The sequence below is a fragment of the Nycticebus coucang genome, chromosome 7 (genome assembly GCF_027406575.1).
Source record: "Nycticebus coucang isolate mNycCou1 chromosome 7, mNycCou1.pri, whole genome shotgun sequence".
NCBI classification, from domain to species: Eukaryota; Metazoa; Chordata; class Mammalia; order Primates; family Lorisidae; genus Nycticebus; species Nycticebus coucang.
Genome location: NC_069786.1, coordinates 6,077,875 through 6,089,402, shown reverse-complemented (window position 1 = coordinate 6,089,402; position 11,528 = coordinate 6,077,875). Strand labels below are relative to the sequence as shown.

General features: G+C 39.6%; 2 pseudogenes; both read left to right on the top strand.

Annotated features, from left to right (window-relative positions):
* Nucleotides 1-2,098: 2,098 nt before the first annotated feature.
* LOC128590448 (myosin light polypeptide 6-like) lies at nt 2,099-7,951 on the top strand (annotated as a pseudogene).
* A 2,924-nt stretch (nt 7,952-10,875) lies between these two features.
* Nucleotides 10,876-11,208, top strand: LOC128590576 (protein Churchill-like; annotated as a pseudogene).
* Nucleotides 11,209-11,528: the final 320 nt, after the last annotated feature.

Sequence of the window (11,528 nt, the reverse complement as noted above, 5' to 3'; positions counted from 1 at the left end):
AACTAGATAGCAGTTTGTTATGCATCTCCAGAGTACTTCTGAGTGTCCAGGAAGTATATTACATTATGTATCCTTTCTTCCTATCTTCTTGGAGCACCACCTGTTCTCTAGGCTATATACTTTTTAATTATTTTCTTCTATTTTTTTCTTTTTTACTTTTATTTTGCTATGTTTTTATTTTTCTCTTTTTACTTTCTTCAATATCAAGGGCTCCATTTTTGTTATGGTTTTTCTGCCTTTTTTTCTTTCTTTTCTATTTCTCTTCTTTATTTTTGTAGAGATCTTTCTACTTTTCTTATCTGTCCCTCATAAATTTCTCAAACAACAACTAAAATACCCCCCTTTGTTCATTTTTTATAATTTTATTTTTCTTTCTTTCCTTATTTTATTATTTATTTATTATTAATTATTATTATTAATTTTATTATTATTAATTTGTTTTTCTGTTCTGTTTTTCTATTTTGTTCTATATTTTATTTATGGAGCAAGGCCTTTCTCTGAGGCCTTGGCTGGGGTGCCACAGCATTGGCTTGACTCAAAGAAGCCTTGAGCCCCTGGCCTAGGGCATCCTTCTAACTTTGGCTATCTGAAGGAATTTATTTGTGGGTCCCCATGATTATATACTGCTGATTTTCTTCTATATTTGGTGGGGACAGGGTCTTGCTTTTGCTCATGCAGGTGAGAAGTTCCTGACTTCAGTGTCCCATCTGCCTCAGTCCCCCGGAGTCCCAGAATTGCAGGTGTGGGTCAATGCGCCGTGCCAAACACCACAATTACTCTTATTTTTCCCTTTCCATCCTCTTCTCTCTTGTTTTTCATTTCACCATTCTTCTTCTTTTTTTTTTTTAGACAGAGTCTCACACTGCTGCCTTAAGCTAGAGTGCTGTGACATCATAGCTCACAACAACCTCAGACTTCTGGGCTCAAGCAATCTTCTTGCCTCAGCCTCCTGATCTTTCTTTTTATTTTCCTTTCTTTCCTACATTTTATTTTCCTTTCTTTCCTCACTCTTTACTCTTCTCTTCCATTTGTCCCTATACTAAAAAGCCGCTCCAAGAGAGTCCAGAAATTTTAAGGAGAAGGAGGAAGTGAGAGAAAAAAGTAAAAGAAGGAAGTGAACAAAAAGAAAACATACATGAAGAGCAGCCAACAACAAAGTTCTGGCAACATGAAAAACCAGAATAAATCAACCCCAAAGGGATCCTGAAGTATCTACAGAGGATCCCATCTATACAGAAATTATGGAAATGATAGAAAGGGAATCTAGAGCTTGGATGGCAAAAACAATGAAGGGGATTGAAGGGAAAATAGAAAACTACCAAAAGGAAATTTAAAAACAAAACCAAGAAAGGAACGAAAGACATTGTGAAATTAGAAAGACATATCAGAGCTTAAGGAATTGACGGAGTCACTCATGGAACTTAAAGATGCAGTAGAAACTATCAATAACAGATTAGATCATGGAGAAAAAAGAATCTCAGAGGTAGAGGATAGGGATTTTGAGCTAACTCAGGCATTTAAAGAGGCAGAAAAGAGAATAAAAACAGAACACTCGCTTAGAGAATTATGGGACTTCATGAAGCATTTAAACATATGAATTATAGGTATCCCTGAAGGAGAAAAAGAATGACCCAAAGGAATGGAAGCCCTACATCATAAAGGACATCATAAAGGAAAATTACCCAAGCATCACCAAAGATCCTGATATACTACTTTCAGATGGATATTGAACCCCAGTTTGTCTGAACACAAATAGCATCTCCTAAACTCATTGTAATGAACTTGGAAAAGGTCAAAATGAAAGAGAAAAATTCTGCAAGCATCCATAAATAAGCACCAATTTACAATAGGAGCAGATCCATCAGGGTGACAGTGGACTTTTCAGCTGAAACTTTCCAAGCCAAAAGAGAGTGGTCATCTACCTTTAACCTTCTTAAACAGAATAATTTTTAGCCCAGGATTATGTATCCTGTTAAACTAAGCTTCAAATTCAATAGAGAAATTCAATCTTTTACTGACATGCAAACATTAAGGAAATTTGACACAAAACCAGCTCTGCAGGAAATACTCAGACACATTTTCCACACTGACCATCGCAATGGACCTTCAGGAAAGTAGGCATACAGAAACCAAAGGATAGAACATAGCTTCCACAATGGCACAAGGGATAAAACTAAGTAATGGACCATCATAAAATAAGATGAAATAGAACCCCACGATACATATCAATTCTATCAATAAATGTGAATGGCTTGAATTCCTCACTAAAGAGGCACAGGCTGGATAAAAAAGCACAAGCCATCTACATGCTTTCTCTAGGAAACACACCTAACCTTGAAGGACAAAACAAGACTTAGGGTGAAGGATGAAAATAATATTTCAGGCAAATGAAAATCAGAATTAAAAAGGGGTTACAGGCTTGATGCCTGTGGCTCAAGTGGCTAAGGCACCAGCCACATACACCTGAGCTGGTGGGTTCAAATCCAGCCTGGGGCCCACCAAACAACGATGGCTGCAACCAAAAACAAACAAACATAGCCGGGCATTGTGGTGGGTGCCTGTAGTCCCAGCTACTTGGGAGGTAGAGGCAGGAGAATCGCTTGAGCCCAGGAGTTGGAGGTTGCTATGATCTGTGATGCCATGGCACTCTACCCAGGGTGACAGCTTGAGGCTCTGTCTCAAAAAAAAAGGGGAGGGGTTTTCAATTTTATTTTCAGCAAAATTAAAGCAACAATAGTAAAGAAAGACAAAGATGTTCACTATATACTGGTCAAGGGAACAATACAACAAGAGGACATTGCAATTCTAAATATATAGGCATCCAACTTAAATGCTCCCAGATTTGTGAAATGAACCCTAACTGGTTTGAACAATAGGATATCCTGTAAGATCATAATAGCTGGAGACTTTAATACCCCTTTGAAAGAACTGGACAGATCCTCTAAACAGAAACTAAGCAAAGAAATAAGGGACTTAAGTGAGACCCCAAAACAATTGAGCTTAATAGACACATACAGAACATACCATCCCAAAGTTAATGAGTATATGTTCTTCTCATCAGCCCATGAATCATAATCCAAAATAGATCATATCCTAGGACACAAATTAAACCTCAATAAAATTAAAAGAACTGAAATTATACTTTATATCTTCTCAGACCACAAAAGAGTAAGGTGAAACTCAACTCCAACAAAAATTTTCACCCGCCCACAAAAAGGTGCAGAAACTAAACAACTTTCTGCTGAGTGACAGTTGGAAGAGATAAAGAAAGAAATTACTGGGTTACTCAAACATAATGACAATTAAGCCATAAGCTACCAAAACCTGTGGGATACTGCAAAAGCAGTCCTAAGAGGGAAATTTATTGCATTAGATGCCTACATCCAAAAAAACAGAAAGAGTGCACATCAACAACCTAATGAATCATCTTAAGGAAATGGAAAATGAAGAGAAATACAATCCCAAACCTAGCAGAAGAAAAGAAATAATCAAAATGAAATCAGAAATAAATGAAATTAAAAACAAAAGAATCATTCAAAAAATCAATGAAACAGGCCAGGTGCAGTGGCTCACACCTCTAATCCTAGTACTCTGGGAGGCCAAGGCAGGTGGATTGCCTGAGCTCAAGAGTTTGAGACCAGTTTGACCAAGAGTGATATCCCCCCCTTTGGTAGAGACCCAAGAGTCTCTACTAAAAATAGGAAAACTGAGGCAAGAGGATCCCTTGAGGGCAAGAGTTTGAAGTTGCTGTAAGCTTGGTTCGTTAAAAAGATAAACAAAATAGACAATCCTTTGGCCAGTTTAACTAGAAACAGAAAAGTAAAATCTCTAATAACCTCAATCAGAAAGGAAAAAAGAAAATACAGCAGATACCATTCAGATACAAGAGATTATCTCTGACTAGTATTAAAAACTCTATGCCCAGAAATCTGATAATGTAGAAGGAACAGACCAATACCTGGGATCACACAACCTCCCTAGACTTAACCAGAAAGAAACAGTTCTCATGAACAGACCAGTGTCAAACACAGAAATCAAAAAGATAGTAAAAATGCTTCCAACAGAAAAAGCACTGGACCAGATAGCTTCACACAAAAATTCTATCAAACCTCCAAAGAAGAGTTTGTACCTATACTGCAGAACTTAACCCAAAATATTTAGAAGAAAGGAAACTTTCCCAACACGTTCTATGAAGCAAACATCACCCTGATATCAAAAACCAAGTAAAGACCCAATGAAAAAGTAGAACTACAGACCAATTTCACTAATGATTTCTAATCCAAAAATACTCAGTATAATACTTGCAAATAAATTATAGCTACACATTAAAAAAATTCTATATCACAATCAAATAGGCTTTATCCCAAGGATGCAAGGTTGGTTTAACATGCACAGATTCATAAATGTAATTCACTACATAAACAGAAACAAAAACAAAGACCACGTGATCCTCCCAATAGATGCAGAAAAATCATTTCACAAAATTCACCATCCTTTCCTAATAAGAACATTTAAAAATAGGCAGAGGGCTGGGTGCTGTGGCTCATACCTGTAATCCTAAAACTCTGGGAGGCCAAGATGGGTGGAATGCTTGAGCTCAGGAGTTCACTCTGCTAAAAATAGAAAAAACAGCTGGGCATAGTGGTACACACTTATAGTCCCAGCTACTTGGAAGGCTGAGGCAAGATAATTATTCAAGCCCAAGAGTTTGAGGTTGCTGTGAGCCATAACGCCATGGCACTTGACCAAGGGTGACAGAGTGAGACTCCGTCTCAAATAATAATAATAATAATAATGATGAAAATAGGCATAGATGGCACAGTTCTTAAAGTGATTGAAACCATCTACAGCAAATCCGCAGCCAATATCATACTGATGGAGTAAAACTGAAAGATTTTACACTTAAAACTGGAACCAAAGAAGGTTCTTTTCATGTCTCTTGCCCAGGGATTGATGGGACTGCTTACTCTTTTTTGTTGATTAATTTCAGTTCTCTGTAGGTTCCAATTATCAACCCTTTGTCAGATTCATAACATGCAAATATCTTTTCCTAGTCTGAAGGTTGTCTATTTACCTTAATTGTTGTGTCCTTAACTGTGCAGAATATTTTTAGCTAAAAATTAATTAATCAACAAAAAAGAGTAAGCAGTCCCATCAATCCCTGGGCAAGAGACATGAAAAGAACCTTCTCTGATGAAGACAGATGAATGGCTAACAAACATATGAAAAAATTCTCATCATCCCTAATCATCAGAGAAATGCAAATCAAAACCACCCCGAGATATCACCTAACCCCAGTGAGAATAACCCACTTCACGAAATCCCAAAGCTGCAGATAATGGCACGAATGTGGAGAGAAGGGAACACTTTTATACTGTCGATGGGACTGCAAACTAATACAGCCTCTTTGGAAAGAAGTATGGAGAATCCTCAAAGAACTCAAAATAGACCTTCCATTTGATCCCACAATCCCATTACTAGGCATCTACTCAGAACAAAATAATATATAATTTTTTTTTTGAGACAGTCTCAGTATGTCACTCTCAGTAGAGTGCTGTGGTGTCACAGCAATTCTCTTGGGCTGAAGCAATTCTCTTGCCTCAGTTTCCCAAGTAGCTGGGACTATAGGCACCTGCCACAATGCCCAGCTATTTTTTTTGTTGTTGTTGTTTTTGTTGCAGTTGTCATTGTTGTTTAGCAGGCCCAGGCCAGGTTCAAACCCACCTGCCTCGGTGTATGTGGTTAGCACCCTAACCACTGAGCTACAGACACTTAAAAATATATAATTTTATCACAAGGACATTTGCACTAGATTGTTTATTGCAGCTTAATTTACAATAGCCAAGATGGAGATGTCACATCTTTTGTATTAACCTGGATGGAGTTGAAACACATTCTTCTCAGTAAAGTAACACGAGAATAGAAAAGCAGGCCAGGCAGAGTGGCTCACGCCTTAATCCTAGCCATCTAGGAGGCCAACATGGGTGGATTGCTTGAGCTCAGGAGTTCAAGACCAGCCTGACCAAGAGTGAAACCCTATCTCTAAACATAGCCAGGCATGCGGCAGGCACCTCTAGTCCCAGCTACTTGGGAGGCTGAGGGAAGAGTTTGAGGTTGAGCCCAAGAGTTTGAGGTTGCTGTAAGCTATGACACCATAGCACTCTACCAAGGGTGACAAAGTAAGACTTTTCTCAAGAAATAAAAAAAAAGAATGGAAAATTAAGTATCAAATATACTCAATACTAACATGAAGCCAGTAAATGAATAATACACACCCACACAAGAGAAAAACTCAATTTAATTCAAGTTGGGGTGCGTGGCAATTGGTGTGTTCCCACCTAATGGGCAAAATCTAAGGATATATGGCAACTCCTGGGTGTGGGACACAATTACAACAGCGACCTTATCCAGCAAATGCAAACATCGTAACCTAATCATTTGTACCCTCATGTTAATCTGAAATTAAAAATAAACAAAAAATTAAATTAAAAAAGAAAAATTAGTGACAGAAAGATATTAATGTTGAATCTCAAATAATGGTAGTATAGAGGGAAAAGGGAATAGTTACAGAATAAAATCTATAATAGATGAAAAGTGGACAGGCATGGTGATTCATGCCTGTAAGCCCAGCACTCTGGAAGGTCAAGGCAAGAGGATTACTTGAGCTCAAGATTTCAAGACCAGCCTGAACAAGAGGAAGAACCCTATCTCTACTAAAAATAGAAAAACTAGCCAGGTGTGGTGGCACATACCTATAGCCCCAGCTACTTTGGAGGCTGAGGCAGGAGGATCACTTGAGCCATGAGTTTAAGATTGCTTGAGCTACAATGAGGCATGGTACTCTGGCCTGGGTGACAGAGTCAGACTCTGTTTTTAATTTTTTTTTTAAAGTGAAATGTGCTCCATGTACTGTATTATACTTTCTGCAAAAATGGAGTAAGAGGCATTAAGAAAAGTATATAAGATGTTAAAGAACATCAAAAATTAGAATTAGAAAAACCCAGAAATGAAGTGAGAGAACTCAGGAAAGAGTAAGAAAAATAATGGGAAAATCACTACATAAATGAAGTGTAAAATAATGAAAGTAAAGTGATAAACAGTGCCTTGTGATAAATGGAAGGTAAAAAAGAGGAAAATGCTAAAAAAGAAACTCAGCAAGGGATTATAAAGATTTGAGAGGAAATGGTTGACATTTGAAGATAAGCATAGAAGATTGGAATGAGGGCAGTGCTTGTGGCTCAACGAGTAGGGCGCCGGTCCCATATGCCAGAGGTGCTGGGTTCAAACCCAGCCCTGGCCAAAAACTGCAACCAAAAAAAAAAGAAGATTGGAATGAGAAAGAAAAAAAGAAAGACACAAGGCAAATATTGAAAGTCATAATTCAAACATTTTTTGCAGGTTAAAAAATCCTCTCAAGGCCATTAATGCCCGAAAAGGTCCTGTGGAGCTGACCAGTCAAGATGTGCAACAACAGTTGACTTCACCAAGGACCAGACTGCAGAATCCAAGGAGGCCTTCCAGCTGTTTGACTGAACAGGCAATGTCAAGATCTTGTACAGCCAGTGTGGGGACATGATGAGGGCCCTGGGCCAGAACCCCACTAATGCCAAGGTGCTCAAGGTCCTAGGGAATCCAAAGAGTGATGAGATGAATGTGACGGTGTAGTAATGAGATGAATGTGACGGTGTAGGACTTCAAGCATTTTCTGCTCATGCTGCATGCTGCAAGAACAAGGACCAAGGCACCTATGAGGATTATGTTGAAGGCCTCCGGGTATTTGACAAGGAAGGGAATGGCATGGGCATGGGTGCTGAAATCCAGCATGTCCCTGTCACACTGAATGACAAGATGACAGAGGAAGAAGTTAAGATGCTGGTGGCAGGGCTTGTGGACAGTCAGTGATGGTCGTATTAACTATGAAGAGCTTGTCCATATGGTGCTGAATGGCTGAGGACCCTCCCAATAACCCCAGAGCCCATGCCTTTTCCTGTGTGAGACTGTACCTATCCCGAAGGTGTCCTAGGCTCTCTAGTCACATCTTGTCTCTTTGGGACAATGTTTGCCATCAGTATTCACCAAATAAACCTGTTCTCTGTGCTCCTAAAAAAAAAAAAAAAAAGCACTCAAACTCAGTATTAACAGAGCCAACTGAACACTGATTCATAATGACTAATAATTGCAAGATATATTCTAGTAAAATTATTAGGCTATTAAAGAAAAAACAAAAAATTATTTGGATATTTAGAAAAAAAGATTAGAGCCTTATCAATATGTTTGAGAACAATATTTTGTGACAGAATAAAATGAAGTAACATACTTAAAATACTCAAGGAAAGATGCTATGAGCTATGGATTTTATACCTAGGAAACTGACTTAACATAAAAAAGCGCTGACATCCAAATCATTATGCAAGACCCCAAGTACTATTGTTTCATGACCTCTTAGAGGGGGTTAACCAAACTTAGCACAATTAAATATTCAGAAAGATGTTGACATGAAGACCAATGGTAAATAATATCCAGTCACTTTGTTCGACTAAGTGTAAATGAGGGTTCTAAGGTGTGTGTGTGGGGGGGGTGCTTGGTGGTGATCATGAAGTGACTGCTTTATAGTAATTTATTAAGAGCTGTCTTTGTTTTGAGTGCTTTTCTACATATGTGCTTTATTTCATGTAAAAACATTTTTTAAACAACTGGTAATATTGTTTCATTTAAAAACTTCCAACATTAAATGTGAAAAATATCACCAAGACTAATTCTAAATCTTTATCCTTCAGAAATGAAATAACTGGCACTAAACTAGCTGACGTGGAGGTGACCTTCAGGGAGGAGCCATGTAATGGCTGCAGTTCTTCCATTAAGTGCCTGATTGGAGCCACCCCATAGAGCTCCTCTGAGGCTTATCCTGAAGCTTCCTAATTCCCATCTTGGACACAGGCTTGGCAGGGTCAGTTGCCGAATCTGTGATGCCAACCTAGGTGCTGGTGTCACTGGGTAGGCACAGACATGGATGGAGGAGGAGCTAACTCAGGTGGTCACATGGAACCCGGAAGGGCCCTCAGACTATGGAGCAACAACCTTGGGTTCTGATACCCAGGGTCAGAGTCACAGGGCACTAGGACTGTTGTCTGCTCAATGCGAAAGGTGTAAGCTGTCAGCATTCAGGGATGATTTAACTGCAGTATCTAGTAGGGCATCTTTCAGCTGACTGGTCCCTGGACAGTGACACTGATGCAGAGGAAACAGGATACCTCTTAGGACTCTGGGATGAAAAGTCAGGGTGTACATACCTCGTCCATGGAAGAAGCTACTGGTCTTGGGTCTCATGGAACAGGGATAGGAAAGACATTTTTCCCTCTTGTCCTCCCAAAAATACAAACATGTCTTCACATTAGAAATAGACGGCTTCCTAGAGCTCTTTTCCCATTGCTCCAATTTCACTTTTCTTTCTAACACATCAACCAAAGTTTGTCTTTCATGTAGAAAAAAATGTTCTGGTGTTGTAACAAAAATATAAATTCTGTAGTGTTAGTATGTTTCAACATGAGAATATTATAGAATACTGCTTTTTAATGTAAAAATATCCAGTTATACAGTAGAGCCTTCATAGTTGACCACCTCCCTACATTGACCACCTCTTAAGTTGACCTAATTTTCACAGACTGGAAATGCACCACGTGTACTCAGTGGAAGACTGACCTCTACATATTGACCACCTCTGTAAGTTGTATCTTGACCACTTTGACTGTGACATACAGTATTAATTTACATTCCATAACTTGGCCAGTGGAGTCCACTCTACACCAAGGGATAGAACTTTAGTATACATTCTTTTTTCATGTTTTATTATTACCATGTGCTGAATTAGGCCTAATGTCCTACTGTTTATCACATGTCTATAGAAGATTTTTTTCAATGTGAAGGACTGGTCTGAATTGTGGGTACATCCTACAATTACCGAACAATTTAATCATTAATCAACACATTATGGCCCCCAAAAAAGACATTGAATGAAAAGTTGACATTGGGGGAGTGAGAGCAAGATGGCAGCTGAGTAACAGCTTCCTTGCAACTGAGCACCGTGAGTCTGGGGAGATAAGACTCCAGGCACCTCTGGCTGGTGGGATCTGCCTATAATCATCCCTTTGAGGATACATGGAGTCAGCGAGAGACTTCTGGACCCCAAAAGGAGGACAAAAACAGTGGAAAACTGGCAAGTGGTTGCGTGTGTTCGATCGGTCTAATCCTGCCGGCAGCTGTTAAGTACAGCAGCAGTGAGACTGCAAACCAGAAAGGCCTTACCTGTGAACTGTTTTGGTGTTTTTGGACTTGGCACTCAGTTGAAACTGCCTTGGGGAGAGTTTGAGCAGGAGTACAGAGAACTTTGGGCGTTGTCTAGGGCCCCAGACTGAGCCGCTGAGGCGGATGGAGCTAAGTGTTCAGCTGTGGGCCACAGGGAGCCATTGTGAGAGAACTGTCCCGGCAAGCTCCACCCTCAGGGTCACAGAGCAAGGATCGGGTGGGAGCTAGTAACCTAGTGACTGAGGAGCCTAAAGGCAGGGACTGAGCTGCTTTACAGCCTTAACCCTCAGGGGCAGAGTGAGACCAGTTTTGGCACACTGGGTAAGTGGATAGCCACTTCAGCAGTGATCCCAGCTACAAGCACTTTCCTGGGAAAGCTTCTGCTTAGCCAAGTTTAGAAGTTTAAAGTGCTTTTAAGAGGGCTGAAGAGAGATTTAGGGTGTCCACCCTGTAGGGTTTGAGAACTCAGTGGAGGCCTCCAGTCGTATCAGCATTGTGATTAACATCTCATACCCCAGAGGACCACCTATTGCCCAGACAATATTCAGTAAGATATATATACTGGTCGTCGAGATGTGTGGGGACTATGTGGAGAAGGAGTATCCTAACAGGGGTAACACCTGCCTAGAGAATGGATCTTTCTTGCTGAACTTTACAGCTGTGCAGTGTGCAATAAGAGGGATTTTTGCTGATCACAAACAAATCTCAAAAGAAGAAGATGAAGATCATAGTGACCTATGATCATCTGTGTAAGAACTGTCATCACATAATAGCCAGGCATGAGTACACATTCAGTATCATGGATGAATTTCAGGAGTGTACCATGCTGTGTCTGTTATGTGGCAAAGCCGAAGATTCCATCAGTATTCTCCCTGATGACCCTGACAAATGACTCTGTTATTCTAAGGACCATTCTGCAGTTCTTTTGTAACTGTGGTGTGTTGGTTTACAATATAGCAAGCCTGATGATTTGTCTCACTTAGTTTATAATGAAAATTCTTTGCATATATTTTTTTCTGCTTAGACTAATCTATCCTTTGAGAGAAAAAGTAATTTAGGAGATTGTTAGAACTGAGCTTTTCTGCTAAAGTTTGAGGTTTCCCATCAGTGTAACCAAAGTGAAGCATCTTTGTTAGCAGTTAATGGCCAGAAAATAGATAAAAGAGGAGCACATCTTGTACCCTCATCTTGGTTTCCAAAAAAAGGAACTAAGGCTCCTTGGGAAA